The 9,090-nt window shown below is 45.2% G+C and overlaps 1 pseudogene; it reads left to right on the plus strand.

Moving 5' to 3' along the window:
- Window positions 1–609: 609 nt before the first annotated feature.
- On the plus strand, window positions 610–8,822 carry LOC145716766 (actin, cytoplasmic 2 pseudogene; annotated as a pseudogene).
- The last annotated feature ends 268 nt before the right edge of the window (window positions 8,823–9,090 follow it).

The following is a 9,090-nucleotide window of genomic DNA, read 5'->3' on the forward strand; positions in this document are numbered from 1 at the left end:
GTCATAACATTGATCGACCACATGCTATGTTAACAGGCACTTTGTGAAGGGTCTTGCATGTGTTAATTTCACTTGCTCCTAGAACCCATATGGCTGGTGCTATTAGTATTCCTACTTTGCAGATGAGGATATAGAGGCTAAGGAATGTTTCCTGCTTCAGCTCTCAAGGTGAATCAATATGAACTTGAACTGGCCCATGTCCACTCTACCAGACTGAGTTCCCACCCTCCTCCTCTGGCTGTTGGAGACCTGGCTCCCTTACAAATCCCACTCCACCTGCATGGTTAGTTTCCCTAACATTGGGTTACTTCTCATTCCCAGCCTTAGCACCAACTCTAACACTCATTCCTCCTCTTCACCCTTTATGTTTCCCCCTAAATGCTGCTTGCTCCAGGAAGCCTTCCCGGTACTCCATTATAGCTCACTCGCCGTAGCCAGCCCGCGCTCGGCGTTCTCCCGCAGCTTGTCCTTCGCGTCCACTGTTGCCACTTCCACCCACCGCAATGGAAGAGGAGATCGCCGCACTCATCCTCGACAATGGCTCCGGCATGTGCAAGGTGGGCTTTGCTGGGGATGACGCCCCCTGAGCCGTGTTCCCGCCCATCGTCGGGCGACCCCGACACCAGGGTGTGATGGTGGGCATGGGCCAAAAGGACTCCTATGTGGGCGACGAGGCCCAGAGCAAGCGGGGCATCCTGACCCTCAAGTAGCCCATCGAGCGCAGCCTTGTCACCAACTGGGACGACATGGAGAAGTTCTGGCACCACACCTTCTACAACGAGCTGAGCGTGGCCCCCGAGGAGAACGCCATGCTGCTGACCGAGGCCCCGCCCTGAATCCCAAGGCCAACCACGAGAAGATGACCCAGATCACGTTCGAGACCTTCAACACCCCAGCCATGTACGTGGCCATCCAGGCTGTGCTGTCCCTGTATGCCTCTGGCCGCACCACTGGTATTGTCATGGACTCTGGGGATGGGGTCACCCGCACTGCCCCTCTACGAGCGGTACGCCCTGCCCCACGCCATCCTGTGTCTGAACCTGGCTGGCCGGGACCTGATGGACTACCTCACAAAGATCCTCACGGAGCGTGGCTACAGCTTCACCACCACCGCCGAGCGGGAAATCGTGCGTGACATCAAGGAGAAGCTGTGCTACGTCACCCTGGACTTCAAGCAGGAGATGGCCACAGCTGCGTCCTCCTCGTCCCTGGAGAAGAGCTATGTGCTGCCTGACTGGCAGGTGATCACCATTGGCAACGAGCGGTTCCACTGCCCAGAGGCTCTCTTCCAGCCTTCTTTCCTGGGTATAGAGTCCTGTGGCATCCACGAGACCACCTTCAACTCTATCATGAAGTGTGACATGGACATCCGGAAGGACCTCTACACCAACACGGTGCTGTCTGGCAGGACCACCACGTACCCTGGCATCTCCAACAGGTTGCAGAAGGAGATCACAGCTCTGGTGCCCAGCACGATGAAGATCAAGATCATCGCTCCTCCTGAACGCAAGTACTCGGTGTGGATCGGGGGCTCCGTCCTGGCCTCGCTGTCCACCTTCCAGCAGATGTGGATCAGCAAGCAGGAGTATGACAAGTCAGGCCCCTCTGTTGTGTACCACTAAGGCTCCTGGTACTCCATTATACACTCTCTTCATTATGCATTATCTTCATGTGCACATTTTCATTGAGAAAACTTCTAGGGATTAGTTCTTTTTGTAACTATGAGTTCATTATCCATCTCCCTTGCTAGACTGAGGCTCCAAGGTGCCCTCACATCTGTATTTCACCCAACAATGTGAATAAGTGACTCATTAATGACATGTCATTCTCAATTCTTCAGCCTGTGACATGGTTAGTTCCGATTAGCTCATTTCTAAACTTGTGGCTTTCGGCATGACAAAAGGGAAGTACAAAGGTGCATGAAACTGCTAAGTTAAATTGTAGGACTTTGGGTGATTGACCTTGAGAAGGAGTGGGTTTTGAAAGCCATTCCATTCTCTGTCCCTTTTAGAACAGAAGCTTGAATCTGTATACACCATTTTTGCCAAGAGAGTTAAATGGATGGCTGTGGAGGGAGTGCATTTACATGGCTTTTCCAGTAACATGAAGCTTTAAGCCCATGGAACTGTCCCCAAACAAAAATTTGGTCTTGGCCACCTAGCTTCTCCCACCCTGGTGAGTCAGGTGGAAAAGTGGGGTAAGTGGTCCTAGAGGGTGTTGTCCTAAGGCTCGCTTTCTCCTGTAAGGGGCACCACTGCCTCAGTTTCCATGGCCAAATAAAGGAAATGCTGCATCAAAACTTGTCTTGAAACTTCACAATGCAAATGAGCACATTAGTGAGGCTGGGAGGTCCGGCAGGGAGTAAAAAAAAATCTATTTCATTTTGCTCAGTTCCTAAGTTTATTTGGCCATGTTTAGTCATAGCATGCTGTCTTGGATTAGACTGCACCAGAAGCAGACCCTGAGATAAGGATTTAAGTGAAAGAAGGTTTATTTGGGAGGTGAATTTATAAAAAGCATCGGAAGCAGGGAAAGGAAGTGAGATTGGAAAGGGAAGGAGGCCAGTCCATGGGGCATAAATAAGCAAATTTACCTTTGGAGGCAACTGGAACTCAGCCTTGCTGGGGACCCATGGGGGGAGACACCCAACACAGAGGTGACCTGTCTCAGGAATAAGGAAGCTAGATTTTATTCACCAGCTCTCATCAGTCAGACACTGAGGGCTGCTTTGGGGGCCACTAGCTCCCTTGTACTTTGGGCCTGCTTTGCATGGTATCTAGAGAATGATGGCAGGCAAGGACTGGCAGGTGCTCACAACAGACCACTGGTTGTCATGCACAGGAACTGAGTGCCAAGGGGAGATGGGTGGGAGTATGTCTGCTGCCCCCGTGTCCCTCTTTACCTTTTCCTTTTTCACACAGGGCACCCATTCATACCTGGTGGAAGTAGTACTTGAGGACCAAAATTTGGAAAACAAAATTCCAAAATTTGGCATTCAAGCAGTTCAGTGAGTTCCCAGAAGCAATCCTTTAGCTGAACACACGGAGTCAATGCTATGCTATAGTTTGTAAAACCCCAAAGGGAATTCCTGTAAATGCCACCAAATACCAAACATATAAATCTCAAGGCTCAGCAGAAAGAGCCTTGGGAGATCAGAACTTATGGGATGCTACATCAAAAAGCCATCTAAGGATCCAAACTTAGAATCAGGTTCTAACTCAGGCTGTCTGTGAAAGAGAAAAGTTCTCTTTCCCACAGCCAAGGGCACAGGGGATGCCATACTAACAGTGTCCTGTGTATGGTGATGGCAGGCTACATCCGCAACAAGCTAGAGATCGTCATATGGAGGTACAGAAAAAGACATAGAGCTCTGAGGACCCCACTTCTATGGAATGTCTTACATTCTAGCAAAGTCAGACAATACAATACCAGCAAACCAAAAGAGAAAATGTTCATAGATGGTAGTAAAGGTTATGAAGTCATTTAAAAGGATAATGGGAGAAAGAGTAGCTGGCGGAGAATTACCTAAGGCTGAGTGATCCGAAATGGCATCTTTGAGGAGGTAAAATATGACCTGACACCTCCCTGCTTCCGTAGGGGGAGAAAGAAGGGGATTTCAGGAGGACAGAACAGTAAGTTCAAAGGTCCTGAGATGGGAATATGATTGGAGTATTTAAGGACAGGGGCCTGGAGTACCCTGAATGAAAGGTAGAGTGCTAACAGTAAGGTTAACAAGGAAGGCTATAGCTGGAGCACGCTGGGTGGAAATTTGGTCAATTTTTCCATCCATTTCATTGTTCTTAAGGGGAAAAAAAACCCCAAAGCATCAGAGAACATTTGCTGAATACCAAATGATGCTCCCATGTTCTAGATTTCTGAGAAACCTAAGGAAATTCATCAAATTCTGTCTCTAGGCAGCATCCTAATGGTCTCATCTCATTCTTCAGCATATCCCACCAAGATCTCAAATGGCTTCACAGATTAAAACCAGCCCCTAAAAGCTGAATGCTGACCTACTCTTCAAAGATCTTATGTCCCAGTCCCAGAAAGCAATAATGTACAGAAACAGGGCACAGTGTTGCTAGGACCCACTTCTTGCTGGAAGGAATTCTTCTTGGTCTACACCATCTGATTTCACTGATGGCTTCAACCCAGCCCCTTGAGGCATACCCCAGGGTGGTCCCCTTCTGGACTGCCATTCACTGATTCTGTAGGAAGGATCCCCAGTGGCACAGCCACAAGGCTCCCTCAGGTTGTCCCTTGAGGATGATATTGGGGAATCTGTCTCAGGAATGCACTTAGCCTTGTAAGACAAGAAGGCTGGTTCTTCACTCTCTGGCAAAGCCAGAGTCAGGAGATGAGGGGAAAGAAGAGGCCAGCTCTTGGCCCTTGGGGACAGAGACATCACAACAGGGGGCCCTGTCATCCTGCAGGAGCCTGGACAAACCTCGATTTTATTTCACAGCCAGTTACTGGGCAGCGGATGTACGCGGACGGAGCAGGGCGCTCCTACAGAAGTGAACAGAGCACGGGCCCTGCCCTCAAGGGGTTATCCTGTAATAGAAAGAAACACGGACTCCTCCTGGTCATTCCAGGCAGAATGAAATCAGCGTCAAAAGGGACATTCAAACAGAGAACTTCAGGAGAGTAAGGGGAAGAGAAATTAATAAGCTCACTGCCTTTCTTTGGCTTGATGGCAGTTAACTGGGCTAACTAGGTACACATAGGATTTTATGGTTCCCTTGTCACACTCGTGAGTCAGGCTTTTTTAGCTGAGGAAAAGGCAACAGTGTGTCAGGCAACAGAGCACTATTTTCAAGAGATGCGGGGAAGTGAGAAGGACAGGAAAACAACTCATGAAGAGCTGGAACAATGTCCCCTGTTCTGCAAAGTGACAGCAACTCTGAGGGTTAGGTACTGAGATATCTTCTCATAAGAGGGTTCTCTCTCCCACCCTCACTACCTTCACCTTGTGCTTCTGCTGTTCTCTCTGCATCTGGGTCCTTCTCTCAAGATCTTGTTTTTAACAGACCCCTAGCCAGACAAGTCTGTTGGGTGGAAAGATCAACTCTTACACTTAACCTTGGGCAGGTTGCTTCACCTCTTTGTGCCTTGATTTCCTATCTGTGACAGGTGGATATTAATAGTACCTACCTTAAATGGATTTTGTGAGGATTAAATTAGTTAACACACAGAGACAGAATGATGCTACTTCTACCATTAGGCTAGGGTTCCGTAACTGTGTCCAGGGTAGCAGGCTCTCGTGGACAAAATGGCTATATACCAGTTCCGTTTACTTGGAAGGCAGCTAGGGATATTAGAAGTGCAAGGTCTCCTGAATGCTTAGAATCTTAGATTCCTTTCTTCTACATCACAGCACATTTTGAAATAAATTTTAAAACTTAAATCCTATCATAAAATAATACAGGTTCATTAAAAACTATTTAGAAAAAAATAGTCTAACAAATAGCAGATGAAAATCACAGAGTAGAGGACATATGATTTAAGGGGACTGACCTTGCTACAGGCGTGGGCCAGTGGACTGGGCAGACTCTCCCCTGGGACTTCTGCTAGAGCTGCTAAAAGACACTCTTCTCTTCTGGGACCTGTAAGACATAGGATTAATATGTTTGAAGATTCTGATGGTGAAGAATAGAGAAGAAAGCAGATTCCAGCTTCCTGGAAGAAGAGAAAGAAAGGTGGGAAACGCAAGCTCTCCAATGACAGTGTGAGGACCTGGATCCAACACCTATTTTTTGGCCAAAAAGTTGTATGAGCCAATATGTTTCTTCCATAGATTTTTTTCACTTCAACTAGTTTCGGCTGAGATTCTGTTACTTGTAAATGAAATAATTTTGACTAACCATCCAGAAATAACCACATTTGCATGTGTGTATACTTCCTTCCAGTCTTTCTTTCTCTTTCAAGCTCTCTGCATAGTTGTTTTTTTGTTTTGTTTTGTTTAATGAGAGAGGATCTTAATCTACAAATTTTAATACTTTTTTTCCTTCCTGATCCTGTTACAAAATTTAGTGTCTCTGGTTAGCATCTAAGTCTTTTTGAGAGAGGACAGAAGAATTTGTGCTGCCCCCACCCCCTCCCCTGTCACCCTTCTGCCCCCTGAAAGATATTTCAGAGGGCAAGGGGCTATCCCATGATATCCATGGGTTGGCAGTTCCTTCCACGCTCAGTTCTATAGTGCCGGGCTGGAGACCATCAGCTTTGATAGAGACTTTGGCCTTAGGTCAGCTTGGACTCCTGCCTGGTCTTTCAAAGCACTTTCCTTTTAAAGCCTCCAAACCCAGCATTTTCCATAAACATCTTGCTGCCTTTTTTTTTTTTTTTAAGTGGAGAGAAATTCAAGGGTGAACATACTGTATATTAATGGTGGTCTAGGGACAAGCAACATGGATCAGAGTTTCAGGGATCCAAAAAAAGATGCACAGAGTGCATTGGACTGCCAAACAACCATTTGGAGCATAACTGAAAATTGAAAATGCTGTAATGACATGGTCAGAATTATACCTGCAATTCCTAAAGAAAATCTGAGGTGAAGTAGCCGTTGCTTTCTAATTAGCATGATCTGATAATGCAGGCTACAGAACATTTGCTAGTAATTATGGTGCTTGCTTGCTCTGCTTATAGCTCAAAAATAACAGCGAAGTTTGTTTTGCTAATCTCGCCTCTGGATTTGTGAATTATTTGTTTTCATTATCTGAAAGATAAACTGGAAAGAAAAATCCAACGCAGGGGGAATTTTTATAAGACAGAACACTCGAGTTGTCTTTGGATGTGGACGCCACACTTAATTTAATAAAAACCAAAGCAGACCACGTTGGAAGCTCTAACGGAGGAATGTGTTTATAATGAGGGAAGTGCCACAGGTCAGAAAACAAACATGGGCTTCGAAACTGTGGATCATGGTCATACCCACTATTTCTTATTCTGCTGGGTGATTCTGAGCAAGTCATATCACCTTCCCGGGTTCTGACTGCCCTGCTCTGCCCAGAGTAGCAATCATACCTGCTCTGCCCATCTCAGAGGCTGTGAAGAACACAAGAGATAGTATGCTTTAGATGATTAAGATTTCTTTTATAAACACAAAACTATAACACTATTATTAATATTCAGATAATGTTCTCTAGAATTTACAGAGTGCTCACGCATCGAACAGATGGTGCTGTTATAATTCCTAGCCATCTTTCCCACTCTGTAGATCCCAGATGTCAGCCACTTGACTAGAAAGAGATTCCGTTTTAGGGGCACCTGGGTGGCTCAGTTGGTTAAGCATCTGCCTTCAGCTCAGGGCACAATCCTGGAGTCCTGGGATCGAGTCCCACATCGGGCTCCCTGCTCGGCGGGGAGTTTGCTTCTCCCTCTGACCCTCCCCCCTCTCATGCTCTCTCTGTCATTCTCTCTCTCTCTCAAATAAATAAATAAAATCTTTTAAAAAGAGATTCCGTTTTAGAGTCAGGGAGTCAGGGATTTTCACCTCAGTACTGGCTGTGTGACCTTAAGCAAGTTAGTGACCTCTTTGGTCTTGGATACATCCTGGATGCAATGGGGATAAAGAAACACCTGCCACCTGCCTAGCTGCCTGAAACCTTTCTGCTAGATAGCAGGTACACATATGTATTTACAGTAAGCAGTCACACTCAAGTATGAACTTCAAATAGGCTGATAGACGAGTACAGCAATTATAATAACATCCATAATAGCTGTTATTTTTTTAACCACTTTCTCTGCCTTGGGTGCCATTCTAAAACCTTTACAGGCATGAACTAAGGGACACTCATTGCAGTTCTGTGAGGAAAATGCTGTCATTCTCCCTTTATGAATGAGCAAACTGAGGCACGCCGGGATGAAATATTTTACCCAAGTCCATCCAGCTAATAAGTGGCCCCGCTGGGATACGGTGCAGGAAGTCTGGCTCCAGAGCCTGCCCTGGAAACATTTATTCTGCATTGTCTCTCTAACTGCTAACATTTATTGAGGGCTTACTATGTGAGCTTTGCTCTACCACTCTTCTAAGTAGTTTATAATAATTAACTCAATATTCTCAGCAAACCTTGATTAGAGTTATTGTTTAGTTTTAAAAAATGATGCCCAGTGAAGATTGTCAGATTAATGATAAATAATTTTTATTATAAGTATGTCCCATGCAATATTTAGCATATGCTTATACTAAGAAAGTACTGTTTACCTGAAATTAAAATTAAAATTTAACTGGGCATTCTGTATTTCATCTGACAACCCTACCCTGAGAGGAGGTAGGAGCTAATCTAGTTCCTTGTACTGAGTGGACTTTGGAAAATAGTAATTTCTACCATTATTGGTATTGTCAGGTTATTTATTCTGACATCTGTTTTCAATTGTTTCTCTAGCCAACGAAAATCAGAAGCTATATGCATAAAGAAAATAATTATGATATATTAATAAAACAAATTAATAGTGCCTCTGTAACTCTTTCACAGATACGGTCTAAATGGAGCCTCATGATGATCCTATAAATATTATGCCTATTTAATAATGAGAAAACTGAATCTTGGAGCCATTAAATAATTTGCCCAAGGGCACAGAAATAAAAAAAACCTAAATTAGAAGGGGCACCTGGGTGGCTCAGTCAGTTAAGCGTCCAACTCTTAGTTTTGACTCAGGTCATGATCTCAGGGTCGTGGGATCGAGCCCCATGTCAGGGTCCATGCTGAGCGTGAAACCTGCTTAAGATTCTCTCCTTCTCCCTCTCCCTCTGTCCCTCCCCCTGCCCAGTTCCTGCGTGTGTCTGCTCTCTCTCTAAAAAAAAAAAAAAGCTAACTAGAACATCACATTGTGGTCTCTAGGATATGAGAGCCATGTTATTACATATCAGGTTTTAAAATGAAGAAAATTGGGAGTCTGGATTCTAGCCCCAATTTCCTTTAATGGCAGGACATATCTGAAAACTCAAAGCACAGTCATCTCTATAAAACCAGTCAGCCCCAAAAGAAAAGGCAGAGAGAAAAACCTCTCCAAAATCACTATTAAGTCATTGATAGGGATTTAAATGGTGCAACAAGATCATCTCACATACTTTTTTCTTGCCCCTAGTTA

This window comes from Leptonychotes weddellii, chromosome 1 (genome assembly GCF_054177405.1).
Source record: "Leptonychotes weddellii isolate Sample4059 chromosome 1, ASM5417740v2, whole genome shotgun sequence".
Classification (NCBI taxonomy): domain Eukaryota; kingdom Metazoa; phylum Chordata; class Mammalia; order Carnivora; family Phocidae; genus Leptonychotes; species Leptonychotes weddellii.